The sequence below is a fragment of the Microcebus murinus genome, chromosome 3 (assembly GCF_040939455.1).
Source record: "Microcebus murinus isolate Inina chromosome 3, M.murinus_Inina_mat1.0, whole genome shotgun sequence".
Taxonomy (NCBI): Eukaryota; Metazoa; Chordata; class Mammalia; order Primates; family Cheirogaleidae; genus Microcebus; species Microcebus murinus.
The window spans coordinates 51613114-51632218 of NC_134106.1; the positions used below are offsets into that span (position 1 = coordinate 51613114).

Genomic DNA, 19105 nt, shown 5'->3' on the forward strand with positions numbered 1-19105 from the left:
AAAACAAGCTAATTATCTCTGTATAGTATAAAAAGAACTAATGTTATTCTCTGGATGATTATTCTTCTGCAGGAAGTAACTTTTAAAATGTCTTTTAATATATTTACTAGTACTTCAATAATATTAAAGTAGCACACTAACAGTTTAGTTTCAACATTACATTTCAATTAAACATTTAACTCCTTTAACTCTCTGTAATTCTTGAAGTAGGAATTGGTTTGTAATTATGCCATTTGTGGATTCAGTATAATATAATAACACTAAAGTGTTTTTTTGTTGTGGTCAAAAACACAAAATTTACCATCTTAACCATTTTCAAGTGTACAATACATTAGTGTTAACTATATGCACATTGTTTTATAACAGATCTCCAAAACTTTTTCATCTTGCAAAAGGGAAAATCTGTATTGAACAACTCCCCTTTTCTCTCTCCTCCCATCTCCTGGGAACCACCATTCTACTTTCTGTTTCTGAGAGTTTGACAATTTAGATACCTCATATAGGTGAAATCATTCAGTATTTGTCTTTCTGTGACTAGCTAATTTCACTCAGCATATATCCTCAAGGTTCTTCCCATGTTGTTTAATATGACAGGATTTCCTTCATTTTTTTACAGCTAAATAATATTCCATTCTAAGTCATACTCTGGTTTCTCTTCAGATCGTATAAATTTTTTGCCTTTTATTAAGTCAGTCACTAATTTTCAGTGTTCCTGTAGATGAGCTTTTTTCTTCTCCAAGTATCTATTTTCTCTTCTGTAAAATGGGATAATATTTGTAGATACATTTTACCTCCCAAAGGTCCTATGAGGCTATATTAGACTAAAATTTATATGTAAATTACTTTATGCTAATTGGTGATAAGAATAACTTTAGTAAAATGTGGGATTACAGTGTAATCTTTTTATGGGAAAAGATTATTGAGATCCTCATTTTTATTCTGAAAAGAAAATGAAACTTCATAAAGATGGTAATTTTTAAATTTGCATTTATACTGATCTTTAAAAGTCATAGTAACAACTATTAGCTATATATAAATAACATAACTAACTGTATATTTAAGTACAGTGCTTTGAATAAGTAAACATGAAAGAAGGTCTGTTGAATATCTTTTAAATAAAAAGATAATTTTTTTTTTGAGATGAAGTCTCATTCTGTTGCCTGGGCTAGAGTGCCATGGCGTCAGCCTAGCTCACAGCAACCTCAGACTCCTGGGCTCAAGCAATCCTTCTGCCTCAGCCTCCCAAGTAGCTGAGACTACAGGTATGCACCACCATGCCCAGCTAATTTTCTCTATATATTTTTAGTTGGCCAATTAATTTCTTTCTATTTTTAGTAGAGACGGGGTCTCACTCTTGCTCAGGCTGGTTTGAACTCCTGACCTTGAGTGATCCTCCCACTTCCGCTTCCCAGAGTGTTAGGATTACAGGCATGAGCCACTATGCACGACCAAAGATAATTTTTAATTGTAAGTTTTACTGCATTTTCCTTACATATTATATTTGTTTTCTATTGTTCATCATCTAAATCAGGTATGGGTGAGGCTCTGGGTATAATCTATACTAAGGCACAATTCCTTTCCATCTGTGGATCTATGAAACTAGAAAACAAGTTATTTGCTCCCAAAAAACAATGGTGGGACATATTCTAGTTCATAAAAAGAAAAATGGAAGGAAGGAAAAAAGGGATCACTCATCATCCCAAGCAATTTTGAAATCCACCTGGAGAAACTCCATTAAGTTTCAAGGTTTGAGAATTATCCTCAATGGCACATGGCATTTAAAAAAAATCATTAATTTTTTTTTTTTAATGAAAGGAAGCACATGTTGGCAGCTGCATAATCTTGTAGGAAACAGGCTGATGATTTGAGAAATTCTCAGTCTATCCAGCCTATCTAGCCTGTAGAATTTTGAAAGTCTTCCTTCTTTATTTTCATACTCTCTCTATTTCTTTTGGTCTACATTGACAGTGTTTCTGAAGATATAGAATTTCTGAAAACCTTGTGTATCTCCATGTATGTTACAGGTAAGAACCTTATCTACAGATTTTCCTAGATAATTCCACCTCTACTTTTAATTTTTGCTGAGATGCCTGAGAGACAATTCTTTAGGTTTCCTAGAAGCTCTCTGGTTTGATTGAGAGGATCTTTGAGCCACATCCTTAATCTCTTTAAAGAACTTTTTTTGTGATAGAATACTCTGGCCTTTTGATCTTTTCAAGATATTAACACAATCTATTCCAGCTACACCCTCAGTTTTTTCTTTACAGTACCCTTGCCTGACAGTGAATCTCTTAATTTTCATGTCTTTTGTAATCTGGGTAGGCTGAAAATTTCCCAAATCATCAAATCCTGGATTCCATTTGTTTTCCTGTTTTGTCTTTATTTCTTTTCTCTTATGTTTCACTATAAGCAACAAGAAGAAACCAAGTTGTACTTTCAACACTGTACTTGGAAATGTCCTCAGCTAAATGTCCTATTTTATTTTTTACAAATTCTGCTTTCTACATAACTATAGGACATAAGTCCTTAAAGTCCATATTTCTGCTGTTTGTTCAATGCAATCCAGACGTTTATTTTTATCAGCCTCCTTATCATTCTTCCAGTTTCCACCAACTGCCCAATTCCAAACCCACTTCCACATATTTAGTTTTTTGTTATAGCAGCACCCCACTTTCAGGTACCAATCATCTATATTAGTTTTCTATTACTGCAATAACAAAGCACCAGAAATGTATTGGCTTAGAACAACGCAAATTTATAATTCTTTAGTTCTGTTAGAAGTCCAACATGGGTCTCACTGAGTTAAAATCAAAGCGTCTGTAGGGATGTGTTCCTTTTTGGAGGCTTTAGAGGAGAATCCATTTCCTGCTTACCCAGATTGTTGGCAGAATTCAGTTCCTTGCATTTGTCAGACTAGAGTCTACATTTTCTTATTGGCTATAAGCTAAGTGTTCTTCCAAGCTTCTAGAGGTTAGTACATTTCTTGCCTCATGGCCCTCTTACTCTATCTTCAGAACTGGCAATGGCAGATTATTCTCAAGACACATTTCTCTGAGTCCCATAGTTTTTGATATGTAAAGTTGCTGTTGTCTCTCATTTTTGCATGTTCTATGATCTCATCATTTTTCTTTCTTTTTAATTTATTAGCCACTTAGAAGCCTGTTTTTAACATTTCCAAATGGGTGGACTTGAGGGCTAGTGTGTGTGTGTAAGTGTATGTGTGTATTTTAATTGCAATATGGTCAGAGAATATAACTTCTATGGTTTCAACTTTGAGAATTTTATTGGAATTGTCTTTGTAGTATGATATATTAGTATGATCAATCTTTATATAGGTTCCATAGGTGTTTGAAACAAAACTACATATTTTCTGTTCGTTGGCTATAAAGGTCTGCATATTTATGATATTTAGTTTTTGAACTGTGTTAATCAAATTCCTTATTCTCTCATTTATTTTCATTGGCTTGATCTGTATTTTTTAGCGAGATATACTAAAATGTGTATTCCATTTGTGTAATTTTCCGGGAGAGAAAAAAATACTATATAAGGGGACTTCAAAAAATGTGTGGGAAAATGGAATTAAAAGATAAAAATTAAAAATATAAGCCTTATTTCTCAACATAAATTCCATCAAGGTCAGGACACTTTCGTAAGCAAAGATACCAGCCATTTAGTCCACCTCTAAAGAACTGAAAGGGTCCTGAGTTTTTAACCGTGTCAATACAGTATTTTTTACATTATTAACTGAAGAAAAATGGATGCTCTTTAAAGATTTTTTTTAAGATTAGAACACAAAAATATGTCAGAAGAAGCCAAATCAGAATTACAAGGTGGCTAATAATTTCCCATTCAAAGCTCTCACAAAATTGCCCTTGTTTGATGAGAAAATGACCAGGAGCATTATTGTGGTAGAGCAGTACTCTCTGGTGAAGATTTCCTGGGTTGTTTTCTGCTAAAACTTTCACTAACTTTCTCAAAACACTCTACTAATAAACAGATGTTTGCATTGTTTGGGACTCTAGAAAGCCAACAAGCACAATGCCTTGAGCATTAAAAAAAAAAAAAAACTATTACCATGAACTTTACTTGACCAGTTTGCTTTTGCTATGACTGGAACACTTCCACCTCTTGGTAGCCATAGCTTTGATTATGCTTTGTCTTTAGGATCATACTGGTAAAACCATGTTTCATCTCCTGTTACAATTCTTTGACGAAATGCTTCAAGGTCTTTATCCCACTTGTTTAAAATTTCCATTGAAAGCTTTGCTCTTGTCTGCAGCTGATCTGGTTGCAACAGTTTTGGCATATCAGAAAGGTTGCTCAACTTTCATTTTCCAGTCATAATTGTGTAAGCTGAACCAGTTGAGATGTATATGGTATTGGCTATTATTTCTGCTATTAATCATTAGTCTTCCTCATACCTTAGGGTATGAACAAGATAAGTTTTTTCCTTGCAAATGGACTGATAAGGATGGTCTGCTGCTGTTTCATCTTCAATATCATCTCATACCTTATTAAAATTAATTTTCCATTTGTAAGCTGCTGATTTCTTTAGGGCATTATCCCCATAAACTTTGGGTAAAGCATCAATGATTTCATCATTCTTCCACCCAAGTGTCACCATAAATTTGACATTTGTTCTTGCTTTAATTTTAGTAGAATTCATGTTGCTTTGATGGGGCTCTTTTCAAACGGTTGTCTTCTTCTTCTTCTTTTTAGTGCCTCAAACTGGATCCTGTTCAGACATGTTATAACAAGTTAGTATGAGTTTATTCTGGTGCCAAAAATTTTTTGAAATCCATAGTTTTTTCATGAAACATATTTTCCATGAACTTTTTATAAGACCCCTCATATAGACCTAATTTGTGTTATATATAACCAATATTCCCAAACAGAAATATAACTGGTTAAAACTGGAGAACTATATTTACATAGGATCACAGGAGCATTCCGACAGAGTTTTACCATTTCCTTTCTTGGTATGCAATGAAATCAGTTGCCCTAACCCCACTGAAACCTAACTACTAAGTTGATTCTTCTTTATTTCTTATCAATTTTCCTGAACATGGAGTACTTGTTGCTTCCAGAGGTCTACAAGCTAGAAATTTGGAAAGAATAGTGGCAATTCAGGAAACTGGTGGAGGATTCTGATAGTAATGTGGGGTTCTATAGCAAATTTATCCCCCAGATCCCAAGGGAGGAAAGGTAGAAAACAGAAAAGTTTCCAGGGTCACGTCTTTACTGTGCTTGCAACCATTAGTATGAAATAGACTTTCTATTGACTTGCATTTTGAGTCTGGACAGCAGTTCAGTACTGTACTAATGAATTAATTTTTTGACTTTGTTGGTTGATTTTTGTTTTAACTTTAAATCTTTTAGCTTAGTCTAGTGACCACCACCATGAAGAATTATGATATGTAACTTTCTTAATGTAAATTAACATCCCAAGTGCCACCTTAAAGAAACTGAAATTTTTTAAAAAAATCACATAATCCCTGTCCTGAATGTAAAGCACTTTACATTCCTGTGTGAAGACCTAAGGTGAAAACCTAATGAGGGTACACCCACAAAGCATTGCTCCAATTTTTTAAAAATAAAAAACATCCTTTAAGATTTATGGGTTTCCATTGTAAAACTGTTTTTTTCTAAACTTAATCTTAAGGACCTTAAGTGTCCTGTAGTTAAATATGCTTAGTTTGGAGAGTTAAGGAAATGGAAAACCTATTTTAAGAACCACACTTTGCTAACTGACTTTTTAGAGAAGCAAATTCAACAGGGTTCTATGTGATAATGGGCCAGTGAAGATTTACTGTCTTAGTCATTTCAAGGGCTGAACCTCTTGGTTTTTGGTGCCTTGCTAAGCTAGTTACTCTGCTGAACTCTGAATTAGCAAAATAAAAACCATCAGCAGCACAAAAGGAAAGCTGCCGCAATATCCTCTTATCTGAAAAAAGAGACAAGGCATAAAATCTTCAGCTTTAGGAACAAATAGTAAATCATTTATGCAAGAGAGATTTGGGAAAGGAAATGTGGCATCAGGACAAATAAATAAAATACTGACAGTGCAATATTAATATGAATTTAGCTAGCATTTAACCAAAGAGGGAAAATAGCCTGGTTTTAGCTTCAGGCTAGCTGAAGAGCACAAACTTCTTAGGCGGCATATGCTGACCTGCAGACAGAATTTTCCTGTCAATTCACATTTCACAGGCTTTCCCAAGAAATATACTGTCAAGTTTTGGATGCTTCAAGATTGTGGTTCAAGATCATGGTGATACACATCTCTTCACAGGATGATATATAAAATGTTGCAATAAAAATTCAGTGTAAAGGGTGAGATTTTTCTGTCTGTATCCTTTCGCGTCAGCTACTTGTTAGTAGCCATGCTATAAAATACCCTCTCTTCTTTTCCCTTCTTCTGACCTATAGTGCTAGACACCCACAAGAGCTGTAGTCTAAACCTTCAACTTTCCTTAATAAGCCTCACAGGTACCTGCCCTTGACCTCACTAGCTTGAAGTGGTCTTACTCTACTGCTTTTGAAGTTTTGCAACAATTAGTACCCATTCGTTTGCCAAGTAATCACGTGCTGACTTGTGATTATTTTTTTACTGTTCTTAAAAACAATTTTTTAACAACTTTACTGTTCTTAAAAACAACTTTTTCCTCTTATGAACTTTCCATAATTATATTTAATCGTTCATATTAATTTGTAAATTTCTTGATGTCAGAGTCCATATAATATTCTTATTTGAATAAAAAGAGAAGGAAAGGGATCAAAAGGGTGATTACCTCTACCTGTGTTAGGGCTTCCAACTATTGCAAACCTATGAAGCCAGAGAAATACACTCATTTTTTATGACAATGAATACCCAGGCTCTATGGGATAGAATGGTCATTATCATGATTACTACTGTCTTGGAGATAACCAATCATGGCTTAGCAGTCACATCCTGTCTACCCCTTGTGGGGGAAGCTGAATAAAAAAGGAGAATGGAAAGGTCAATAAGGAAGAGTAGACAGGCCCATTGAGAAGCAGGGCCTGAAGCAGATTCCAGGGGACAGAATCAGGGCCAGGGAATAGCTGGTCAAGTGAACAAATGGAAAGAAGGCCTAGAGAACATAAAAGGTAAGAATGAGGACAGAGTCTGCTCCCTACACAAAGATGCATGCCTGGACCAACTTAGATTAAAGAACTAGAGACAAAGCAGGCATATTTGATCCATAAAAGCAAGTTCAGGGCTTCAAACAAGCTGTCTCTCCTCATTTATAAAGCTTTTATACTTTAGTTAAGTATAAAATCTGTTCCAGAACATATGGATCTCTGAGTTCAGGTACCATTTAGGCTACTAAGAGAGGTCCCTTTTGCTCTTTCTATTCTTGCTGCACTTCCCGGCATCCCTGTTCTTCCTTAGGGCTCTGCACCAGTCCTATCTTGTTCCCATCAACTCTATCTCTCACACCACATCTTTATTCATATGCTCAGGCTTATCTGAATACTTTCTGTCTCTTGCAAATTCTGGCTGATAATGTGAATTCCCTACTGTAGAGAACTGCGTTCTGAGGCACTCATGAGTTGCACTGTGAGCCTCCCAGTTTCTGGTTGTCTTAGCCTGTGTTTGCAACATCAGTGCCTGAAGTGGCAATAAAGCCCTATTCACAGAAGATGCCTTGTCAGACTCCCACACTGACTTCTATTATTCCAATCCTTTGGGCTATTTTAAAGAGCTTTATCTATTCCTCCCACTTTCTCTAGCATTAGCCATGTGCCCATTTCTCCTGGCTATTTGTTTAAGTGGAGAGTACCTGTTTGGTCTGTTTGAACAGGAATTAGGAGGTCCTGTTGATGGTAGCTTACAGGGTTACTCTGGGTCTGTACAGGCTTGCTATTTCTCAGATTATTTATGCAATTTATTTGTCTACATTCTCTTACCTCTGTATCTCTAAAATCCATCTTAATGCAACATGGCCCTTACTGCCAAACCAATTTTTTCTAATACATGTTTTCCCTAAAGCTGCAATACCTTCATTCCTTTGTTCTGATTTATTGCTGCTGCCTAACCACAGCTACGAGGCAGAAAAAATAATAATAATAAAAATTTTAAAACCCTAGTAATAAGCACATCAGGATTAACACACTAGGTCTATGTTAAACCACCCAACAATGAACTAACTCATCTTTAATTTATTAGCTTGATTCTGATATAAATTCTGAATGAAAAAAAGGTTGTGTAGATTAATAATATTAAAGTTGCAAAACAAACTTCTGAAAAATAGGAAATGTTAAGCAAAGGGAGCTGTGACATTTTTAATTCATTGCCCTGTTTCTAGGCCATTCCTTGGATGTAGGATGCAGACTCATGGCTGCGTTTTAAAAGACCCTACAGTACCAAAATGATAGTGCAAGGTATTATCAGCACAGAATATTGCTCTAAACTTTAGGGCCTAACACACATGTATTCCATGTGACATTGGCATGAAAAACATTTCATTATGTCCTTTCATTAAGTATCAACTGCTTCTGTAAATTATGCACAGATAGGTCTATCATTCTAGAGGCAAAAACTGCAGGTCAAGTACTAGGTAGGTCTCCAAGTGGCCTAAAGAAAGTCATACCTGGCATCCATAGGATTCAACCTGCAGCCAAGGATTAAGTAGTGTGGAGTTGAGAAATCTAAATCAATAATCTTAGAATGAAAAGAGCATCACTGTCCATTGACTTGGGCTTTCTCAAAAGTTTTAATGTTCAGTAAAACCTTGTGTATTTAACCTGATTGGGGAGGTCAGTCCAAATCTGTGAGATGAACCAAGACAAATAACTTCTAGATAATTGAAGTGATTTATCAGTTTCCAATATAGATGGCAACTCCAGTTCAACCTCTCAGCATTACCAAATTGGGGTTCTGTCTGTCCTGCTAGAACTAACAAGAAAGAGATTGGTACATTAATTCTACAAACACTAAATAATTCCTACAAACACCTTAGTTAATAATTAGCTCAAACATTCTCCTTTCAATATTTATATCAGCAGGTCTCAACAGGACACACTGGTGTGTTGCAAACAACCTAATACCAGTCATAGTAGAAATATCAAAGTTTGCAAATGATTGACTTTTCACAGTAACTCAGAAGATTTAAGGTTATCATAATAATATTACAGTCATATGTTTGAATTTTAATGTACTTTCTTAAAAGAAAAGGCAGGGCAAATTACAGAAATGGAGCCAGAAATTGCACATGGGTCTGTGTTGTTTATGCTGAAACCATTGTGTTGTCACACACACACACAAAAAAAAAAACAGAAGGAGATTACTGCTTTATATCATTAATTTTCTTAACAAACCTTTTTCTTATATAAAGATAGAACTAAACTTTGCTCACTCAACTTTCTAATTATAGGCAATGGTTGGAATTGATTAGGTTTTACTTACTGTCTATACCTACATACAGAAAGAATGTGGACCTTGGAGATTTATCCACCATTAGTGTATTATTGAGCATCGTGGCAAAAGGATGAATGGCGGAGAAGAGTAATATAATCTGCAGAAACAGTGGAAATCTTGGTAAACCTCAAAGAGTGGCACCACCCTTATGAGGTCACCTCAAGTTGAAAAACTCACCTTCACAAGGACTCTAAATTTCATCAGACAAAGACAACTGACTTGGGTTGTCCAAACTGTCAAGAAATTGCTGCATAATGTTATTCATTTGCAGTGGAGGATATTTTTTCCAATTACTAAACCTACTTCTTTCTTGATCTTGTAATATCCTGAGAATTGAATCTGTGATTATAAGTTTGGCTGGGAAACATGGAATCAGAGAAAAAAGTGGAGGATGGTTTTAGGAATATCCTCCAGGCCATGAAATGGTCTGAAGAATTATCCTTGACCCACAATAGAGAATACCTCTCTGGTCATCAGACTGAGCAAGTTCCCAGAGGTAGCACACCCTCCTCTGAAGAGTGCTGAACAAACACTGCCAATTTCTAACTCATTGGGTCTCCTTTCTCTGTGCTCTGAGCTTCCTGAGCCCATTCCATTCAGACAATTGGTTCAGTGTCAGTATGTTGGCTGTAATAATTAGATCTCTGTGGTTATTTATAATAGAAATAGACTTCAGCTAACTTGAGCTCAAAAGTGGAATTTATTGGAAGAACCTGGGAACTGTTACAAAATGGAATGAAAAGCTGAATTCCCAGATCTTTAAAAGAATCCCTGGAGCTGCTGTGAGGATGCTTGCCATTTGATAGGAGAAACAAACATTTAAATAAAAAGAAGCAAATGAAGTGTGGTAGTGTTACTACAGAAATATTCTCAAAATAATAGGGATGACAAAGGAAGAAACGGTCAGTTGTCTCTAGTGAGGGGTGGGGATAAGGTTCAAGGTAAGGAAAGGCTTCAAAGTGCAGGTGATATTTGAGCTGACTCTTAAAAATAGAAGTACTATTACTAGTAGATGTTTGCTGGGTGGTCAAAGAAAGAAAAGGTACTCAAGGCACAAAGACAGAGTTGTGGAAGAGTGTGGCATGTTTGAGAATATGAGTGTCATTCCACATACCTTCAGCATGGGTTGGTAAGGTGGAGTTTTTTGAGAAAATGAGACTGGAAAGGAAGCAGAAGACTGATCAATCATAAAGAACCATGAGGCAAAAAACTGTGATCATAAAAGAGTGGTATCAAATCCAAAAAATAAGTTTTATGTGTTAAACTTCTACAAACCAGCAATTTTTAAAAAAGTATTCATAGGGATTATTTTTCAAAGCTCAACAGTTTCTTCCTTTTTTACTCTGACCACTGATTCCCTCCCCACCAACCCTCCTCTGCCCCCTACACATACAAATCTGCAATGTCCCATGGTATTTCATGCTCACAATTGTTTTTATTAACAAAAGCTTAGAATAAAGCAAACCTTACAATGTGATCTCATCAGGACTGACCAGACTTCATCTCTTTGAGAATCATTCTCTGAAAATCCTGCCCTGGTAGTAGTAGATTTTGCCAATAATACATTGAGCAATTTCCAGGAAACAATTTCCCTAACTAAGAAAAAATATTAAACCTGCTTTTCTAATATACTTGGCCTCCAGATATGTTCAAACTAGTTCTTCCAATTGGGGCTACAGAGGGTAATTCACTGAGACAAAACTCAGTATCAGACTATCTAGACTCTTTTCATCATCTTCATGGATATGTTCATGTAACATGTGGCACATCCAGACATAGGTAAACCTTAGAAAGGAAGAATTCTGAAGGATTTTGTCAATTCTGGGCACAAGAATTGTGACTATAATACTCAACTAGTGTGCATTCAGCTCAGGTACCTATGAAATAAACTTGAGTCCTTTCATTTTGGAATTTATGAAGACAACTAATGGATTTATTCAGAATAACTGAATCCTCTTTCTGAAATGAGAACTTTAATACTTAAATACTTTATCATATGTAATTTCATATAGTAAAGTTTTGTGTTTAATATATCATTTATTATGGATTCTATCTAATTCCCTTCCTTACTGACTAAGGAACTGGGAAAACCTCTAATTAGTTAGTGTGGCTCGAGAACTGTTCTCATTCTTTGTTTTTCTTTAGGTTCTTTTGTTTGTTATTTTTTGAGAGATAGGATCTCACTCTGTCCCTCAGGCTGGAGTTGCAGTGGTGCGATCATAGCTCACTGCAGCCTCAAGCACCTGGGCTCAAGCAATCCTGAATCCTCCTTCCTCGGCCTCCCCAGTAGCTGGGATTATAAGGATAAGCCACCACACGCAGCTGTTCTTGTTCTTTTAGGTTTTAGAAATCCTGTCTCAGCTGTCTGGGCTGGAATTCCACTTCTCTTTTCAGGGTCCTTAGTTGTAATAGCAGATTTATAGATTTTGCTTATGGATTCCTCAAAGTGCAGTCTTTAATTTTTTTCTAGTTGTTTTCTACAGAAGGGTTCACTTTCTTTCAGAATGCTTTGCAAAATGCCAGCTGTCTGCTTTACTGGTTGGCAGGAATGGCTACTTGTTGCTTCAGCTTTCTTTTTTTTTTTTTTTTTTTTTTTTGAGACAGAGTCTCGCTTTGTTGTCCAGGCTAGAGTGAGTGCCGTGGCGTCAGCCTAGCTCACAGCAACCTCAAACTCCTGGGCTCGAGCGATCCTTCTGCCTCAGCCTCCCGAGTAGCTGGGACTACAGGCATGAGCCACCATGCCCGGCTAATTTTTTTATATATATATCAGTTGGCCAATTAATTTCTTTCTATTTATAGTAGAGACGGGGTCTCGCTCTTGCTCAGGCTGGTTTTGAACTCCTGACCTTGAGCAATCCGCCCGCCTCGGCCTCCCAAGAGCTAGGATTACAGGCGTGAGCCACCGCGCCCGGCCTTGCTTCAGCTTTCTGTCTGTCTCTTCACCCTGAATGTTCTGAGACCATAATGTGTCTGTCCACACCAGTCATGTTCTGTGATATGGAAAATAGGGAGAGGGAGGATTGGCTGTGTTTTCAAACCATTAATAACCCTATCTTCCCTTTTTCTTACTCATTCCTTCCTTCAACAAGTAACAACTCATAACATTTATCCCAATAGTATGTAACATTAATATTTCTGCCAGTAGAAAAGATCCAAAAATAAAACCAAACTTACTACTTTCAGTTTTGTGCAAGATCACAACTAAAATCTCTAATAAGGAAGGGATTTTTAAGAAGACCCTAAGATTATTTGTGTGTACTGATTCTCCATACCATCTTAGATCATTATTACCATAGTGCTTTTCAACTTAGGCAGATGGCAAAAAATTCGAAACATGGCTGCAACAATGTCTCCCATCCCACATGTTCTGCAATGTGACATTGCTACCTTCCTATTGAGAGGTGGCTGTTTCTCCACCCCCTTCAATCTAAGAGGGCCCAGATTATTTCTTTGACAATAGAATACAGTGGAAGTATTGTTGTGCCAGTTTGGGGCATAGCCACTAATTGGCCCAGCAGTTTCAATTCCTGCCTCTAGAAGCCAGCTGCTATGTAAGAAATGTAACCACCCAGACGTCACCATGCTATAGGAATCCCAAACCACACTGAAACACATTATGTGGAGACAAAGAGAATCCGAGGAGCACTGAAGTGCTGGGCATGGGAGTGAAGGAGCCATCTTGCATGTCCAGCCCCACAGAGCCTTCAGATGGCTGTGTGACTGTAACTGCGGAAAGACTCCAAGAGACCTCCTGGCTGAGCCTACTCCACCCACAGGACTAAGAGAAATAATAAAGTTTTCTTTGTATCCACTAAGTAAGTTCTGGGTGGTGTGCTAAATAGCAACTGATAACTGGAACACAGCCTATGTTGACTATAGCAGGGTTTAAGGGGAACTCTTCTTCCCAAACTTTAAATGGAGTAGCTCTGTTTTTATCTATTTTATATTTTGGGGTTCCTCAGAAGAAATTATTTAGAAAAAAGTGGTTCCACCTCTTTAAGACTATCACTGCCACAGGTAATTGAGAGTTGGCTAAGTAAATATGGCCCACCTTAGAGGACCATAGAAAGCATATTGTGATATCAAATCTTCCCTGACTAGATTCCTTCAGATAAATGTACTTAGGCCATTTCAGATGGATGTGTATTTATATCTGATTTCTAAAGCCCTCAATAAAGGGTTCCAATTCCAATTTCTAACAGTCCACATGCTTGGGAAATTCTTTTTGCTCAGAGACGTATAGACCATATACTGTACCCCTACCCTTGTTTGAAGTCAGGAAAAGGAGCTCATGGCATTTCTCTTGGTCACCTGGATTGTAATTCTGGAAAGAGAGCAGAAATCACATTCCTTGGTGCCATTGTTTTGTGTTAGGCCATGAGATGATAAGAAAATGCATCTTAATAAGGGCATCCATTTTAATTAGAAATGACTTCATAAAACTTGCACATCCTATGGCCCTGAGCTTTGCCTGAAGCATTTGAGCTGCCCTTGCCAATCAAAACCGTTTCTCCTTCAACACCTAGCAAAGCTTTATGTAGAAAGATTTCCTTAAAAGCTTTCAGTATGCTCAGCTACGAGCAGTGTTTTTAGTCTTGCTACACTAGTGTGCTGGTTCCTTTTATCATTCAGACCATCTGTGATGAAGTCTATTTTGTTAACTCAGAAAACCTCAATTTCTGTAAGACTTTAAAATAAGGCATTAACATATTTTTATGGATTGTGCTACCATTATGGTTTTGGAGACTTCTCATTTCTGTTATTAAAAAGAAAAACCCTGCCATCTAAGCTTCTCATAAGAAACTATTTTTACATTCATAATCTTTAAAGATGCTTATGGAAAGAAGTGCTTTGAACTCCTTCAGTAAGATTTTTAGCTCAGCCTAAAGCTTAACAATAATGTAATTTGAGTTAGGGTGGCTGATCCCCACCTGTCAGTGATGCTCCAGGATGATACATAAATCACAGCCAGAATCTCAACTGAAACCAGTTTAAAAATTCATGTGGTTAATAATCATTCCTGTGTGATCTGGTTTCTTAATACCATAGAACACCCTGAATACTGGGGATTTAGAGCTGGTTTGTACCTTAAAAATCATCTGATCAAACCCTTTTGTGCTACAGATGGGTGAACTGAGGCCACACATTCTGACTGGAAAGCAAATTTTCTACTATTTCGTTGCAAGTCAAAGTGTTCTTCCTGGACCAGCAGCATCAACTGGGACCTTGTGAGAAATGCAGGATCTTGGTACCACACCAGAACAATTGAATCAGAATCTCCACTTTTACTGGATCTCCAAATGATTCATAAGCACAGTAATGTTTGAGAAGCCCTGCTTCACATGACCCTGTTTTCCAAAAGAAGTGCAAGGCTTTGTAATCAGATCGATCCAGATTCAGAATCTGGATTCTGAATCTGATTTCCCACTTCCTAACAAAGGGGCTTCAGGCAAATGACTTAACCTCTCTGGTCCTGTTTCCTCAGTTGCTAAATGGGGTTAATAATACCTACTCTAAATGGTCACCATGGAGTTTAAATGAAGTAATGTTACGTAGTTCCTAGTCAAGTGCTTGACAATAGACCCCTCAATAAATGGAAACTGCTACCACTACTTCTGCTACTGCTGCTGCTGCTACTGGTGCTGCTATTGCTACTGCTACTGCTACTACTAATACTGCTGTTCCTGCTGCTATTACTACTATTGCTATTACTGCTAGTACTACTGCTGCTGTTCCTGCTTCTATTACAAATTCTGCTGCTACTACTGCTATTACTGCTAGTCGCCGCTGCTGCTGCTGCTACCACTGCCACCACCACCATGGTTATTAATATCTCAGAGAGGGAAAGTAACCTTTCATACATTGACAAGTGTCCAAAGTGAAACTGGAGCCCAGGTCTCTTGACGGTTATTCCAGTGCAGCTTTCCCTGTACCTCATAATTTCCCTTCTGTTTTAAGTACAGCAAAAATGCTAGAGCCAACATTCTTGTATAAAGCCTTTTCAATTCTTAGAGTAGAAAGTAGAAAAAGGAGATTGCTTTTTAAAGATTTCTATTTTAACCTCCTGGATGAGTAAAGTCAATTTGCTCAATTATGTGTCTTCTCACACTATTATAGCTTCAGTAGGTCTGAGTTTTGTCTAGGTGGCAGCTTCTTTTTCCTTTCACTGTGGAAGACTGCCTTTCTCTAATTTTGCTTCTGGCCTCCAAAAAATTTTCCACAGAAAGTTTTACTGGCTCTGATAGTACACTTGTTTTCTTAGAAAACAGGACATGTGTTAAACTTTAGGGTGGCCTTGAATTTTTCTTAAATGAACTTTTATGTGTATTTTGGTCTTGGTCCTTTTGGCATTTCAGTGTTCCCACCTCTCCCCACTTATGTGACCCCATTTTGAATAGTTGTAAAGGGGGAAATCCCCCCCATTATATAAAAACAGAATTTTACCATTTGCTAACCAAAATAAATGAAGTTTCTTTCTTTGAGGGAAACTTCTAGTGCCTGTTCTTAGAACTGAATATGTGTGACTTAATTTGAAAACAATAGCTAAAATCTTAGCCTCTGATAGACTGGATTTCAAAAAGTTATAGATGCTGTAGGTGGTGGAATAGCATATTTGTATGGAAAACATTCAAATATCCTGACAAGATCTGTGAAAGAACTTTGCAATTATGGGATACCTAACAGCAAAATTTCTTCACACAGTTAACTAAGGAAATATAAACAGAAGAATAGGGTTATGTAGGGCCAATTTCAGGCTGGTCCCATGGTAGAAGATAACATAATTCCATACTTTACAAGAAATGGCATGGCCTGATATGGATGGACACCATGAAAGTTGGGCATCTGAGCCCATGAATGGGCTCTTTAATACCAGTGCAGCAGTTCTGGGATGAAATGAAAAGCCCTTGAACAAGCCCTGGTAGAAACGATGCATCCTACCCTATTATGGTAGTGAAAAAATGCTGGGTTTTCTATCTCCAGGAGGCCAAGACTCCTTGGCAGCTGCTGGAGTAAGCAGGTATAGTGATGGGTTTCTGAGCCTAGGGCTGCAACTCATACTTGCTTTGTGCTTTTAACAAACACTTAAGCATTTGTAGGGATCCCAGTGAATCAGAGGATCCAGTATATATTTTTTCAAAGCACACTCTCTCATACACACATACAAATTAGCTAAATTTCACAAACAAGCTGCTTTATCAGGCTTAAGCATGATTCCAAGTGAGTAACAAGTTTTAGATGTAAATAAGAAGTCCTGAGTAGTGATAGAGATGCACAAATACATTGTGCTATCTTAAATTCCAAAGGTGGTATTTCCCATAGTCAACAAGGAGGTCCTATAACATATTTATTTATTTACTTATTTTCTAAGCACTTACTAATCACTGTTCTATGCTCTTTACAAATATTAACTCACTTAATACCTATAACAATCTTTACCAGGAAGATACTCCTCTTATTGCCATTTTATGGAACAAAAATAAAGTCATAGAAAGTGTAAGCAACTTGCTTACATGGCTAATAAATGGCAGGATTGGAACTTAGGCAGTTTGGCTCTAAAGTCTATGCTATTACTGACAAGACTACAACATGAGGTTATTATTTTGGAATTTTCTTTATACTTAGCAGGTAGATAAATGTTTTAGCTTGTAGTACTAATAAAACCGAGACGATGAATTCAATACTTGAATGTGACCATTATTGGTGCTCTGTATAGATATTATATGTAAGCTATAGACTGTATTCTTAATTCAAAGTCTTCAATTATTAGTTAACTTTTTCAACTCACAAGGCTATGATAGTTTTTCCTTTTAGGGCCATGTGTTATTATGAACTACAAATATATTAATAAAAAACAAGCTAAGCATTATTTTTAAAACATATTAAAGTTGCAATACCAGGAACCAGATACAAATGCTCAGAGGCCTACTAGAGATTTATAAGAGATCATTTAAAATAGATTGGAAATAAGTTATTTGCCTGTTAAACACCTCAGTGCTTCCCTACTGCTGCTTTTTGCATGAAAATCTGCCCTTTAGGTCAGAGTTTATTACAGGTTGGAAAAATTTCCAATAGCCAATCACAAACCCAGGAATCAAAGTCCCCCAAATACACACAAAGGAAAAAACACACAACCTCCTTAATCTGTAGCCAGAGTGCCTCCGGGCTGTGGAACCACCCCACTGTGCCTTGGCTACTCCGGCACAGACACCAGAGTGTTCCCTGGTGGCTGGGACCCAATTGTGTGGGCTGGTTTCAATACCCAGCAGCTGCTTGCTTCAAAAAAGCCGGATGGCAGCCCACTCCTGAATGAGCTTTCCCCCCCCCCCCCGGGCTTCAACCTGACCTGAATATTGTTTGCTCATTGAATTTCCTCTTATTTATTTATTTTTAGATAGCAACTTTCCTTGAACTTTTCTTCTCATTTCTGCTGTAGTTGGCAGAACTACAAAACTTCTCTTCCCTTCTGCAGAAAATATGTTTTTTTCTTTAACAGTTCCTGAGGTTCTCTGTGCCCTGCTGTCCTTATCTCCTCCTCCCCCCCATATTTTACCACACAGACCTGTGCCTCACTATATGGAGACCCACAGCAAACACACCCAGTTTATTTATTCCAAGAAGTGTGAAGGCCCCACGTAGCCCCAGAAAATCCTCCACAACTCACTCAACAGCAGACACATTTCATTTGCCCTGTGAAACTTTGGAGCTGGCATAGAAAACATGACCCTTTACGTACTTTATTCTGGCCGTGGTCATAGAATCTGTGTTTAAACCTAAGCACATTCTCAAGTCATGGTTGATTCATAACCTACTTTTATTCTCTTTGTTTACATGTTGGCAAAATGTGAGGAACGTAAAAATATTAAAACTATTATGAATTCTGACCTTCTCTCACAGGGATTGCAGAAAAACTGTTCTTGATGTAAGACAGGAGCTGTACTATATTTGAGGTGAATTTTGCCCGCTCCAGCTAAAGGAGTTTGGAATTATTTGGAAATGAGGTTTGTACTGCTGTTGAACGATTTTTTTTTTTTTTTAAAACTTGAAACAATTTGTTTACAAGTTGTTACTAAAGACTGTCAGAGAAAAATGTTTGTGGACATGGTATCCAAAAGGCTGACAGAACCCAGAACTTGCTTGGTATTCAAAGGAGAGCTCATCCAACATTATCCTGCACAGTGTATAATTACTTGCATGTTGGGAGCCAAAAAAGGGAATGCAGTCCTGTGAATGTGTGTTTATACTGAAGAGTTTGAGAAGCAAAACAATTCAGCCGCGATCTTTGTCCCCAGCGTCTGGGAATAATTAATTTGCTTGTGATGGTGTATAGCATGAAGTCAATAAAGTTGTCTGAAACTCTGCATTTAGGACATTTGCCTTACTTAAAGCTTTCTGCTCTAGGGTTTAACATGGTGGCTAATTTTAGTAAATCTTTTTATTTTTAATCCTGAAATGCTGTGACAAGGAAGAACCTTCTGCTTATGGTTTCTTGATCGTGCTCTTTTCGGTCTTATTCCCAATGTGTTCGGGAAGCTGGCACTCACACACCTCACTCCCTTCTTCCTCTGCAGTGTAACGCTGCAGGAGAGAGATCTCTAAAGTGAAGCCTTGGAAAATGTAGTTGGGTTTTTACCTTTTTTTTTTTTTCTCCAGTAAACACTTGTT

General features: G+C 37.2%; 1 long non-coding RNA gene across 1 annotated transcript in view; it reads left to right on the forward strand.

Annotated features, from left to right (window-relative positions):
• Positions 1 to 18791, forward strand: part of LOC142869963 (uncharacterized) — an 83635-nt gene extending 64844 nt beyond the window's left edge. Inside the window, exons 3-4 of the long non-coding RNA XR_012918492.1 lie at positions 1969 to 2024; positions 18338 to 18791. This is a non-coding gene — a long non-coding RNA (uncharacterized LOC142869963). The remainder of the gene's footprint in view (positions 1 to 1968; positions 2025 to 18337) is intronic.
• Positions 18792 to 19105: the final 314 nt, after the last annotated feature.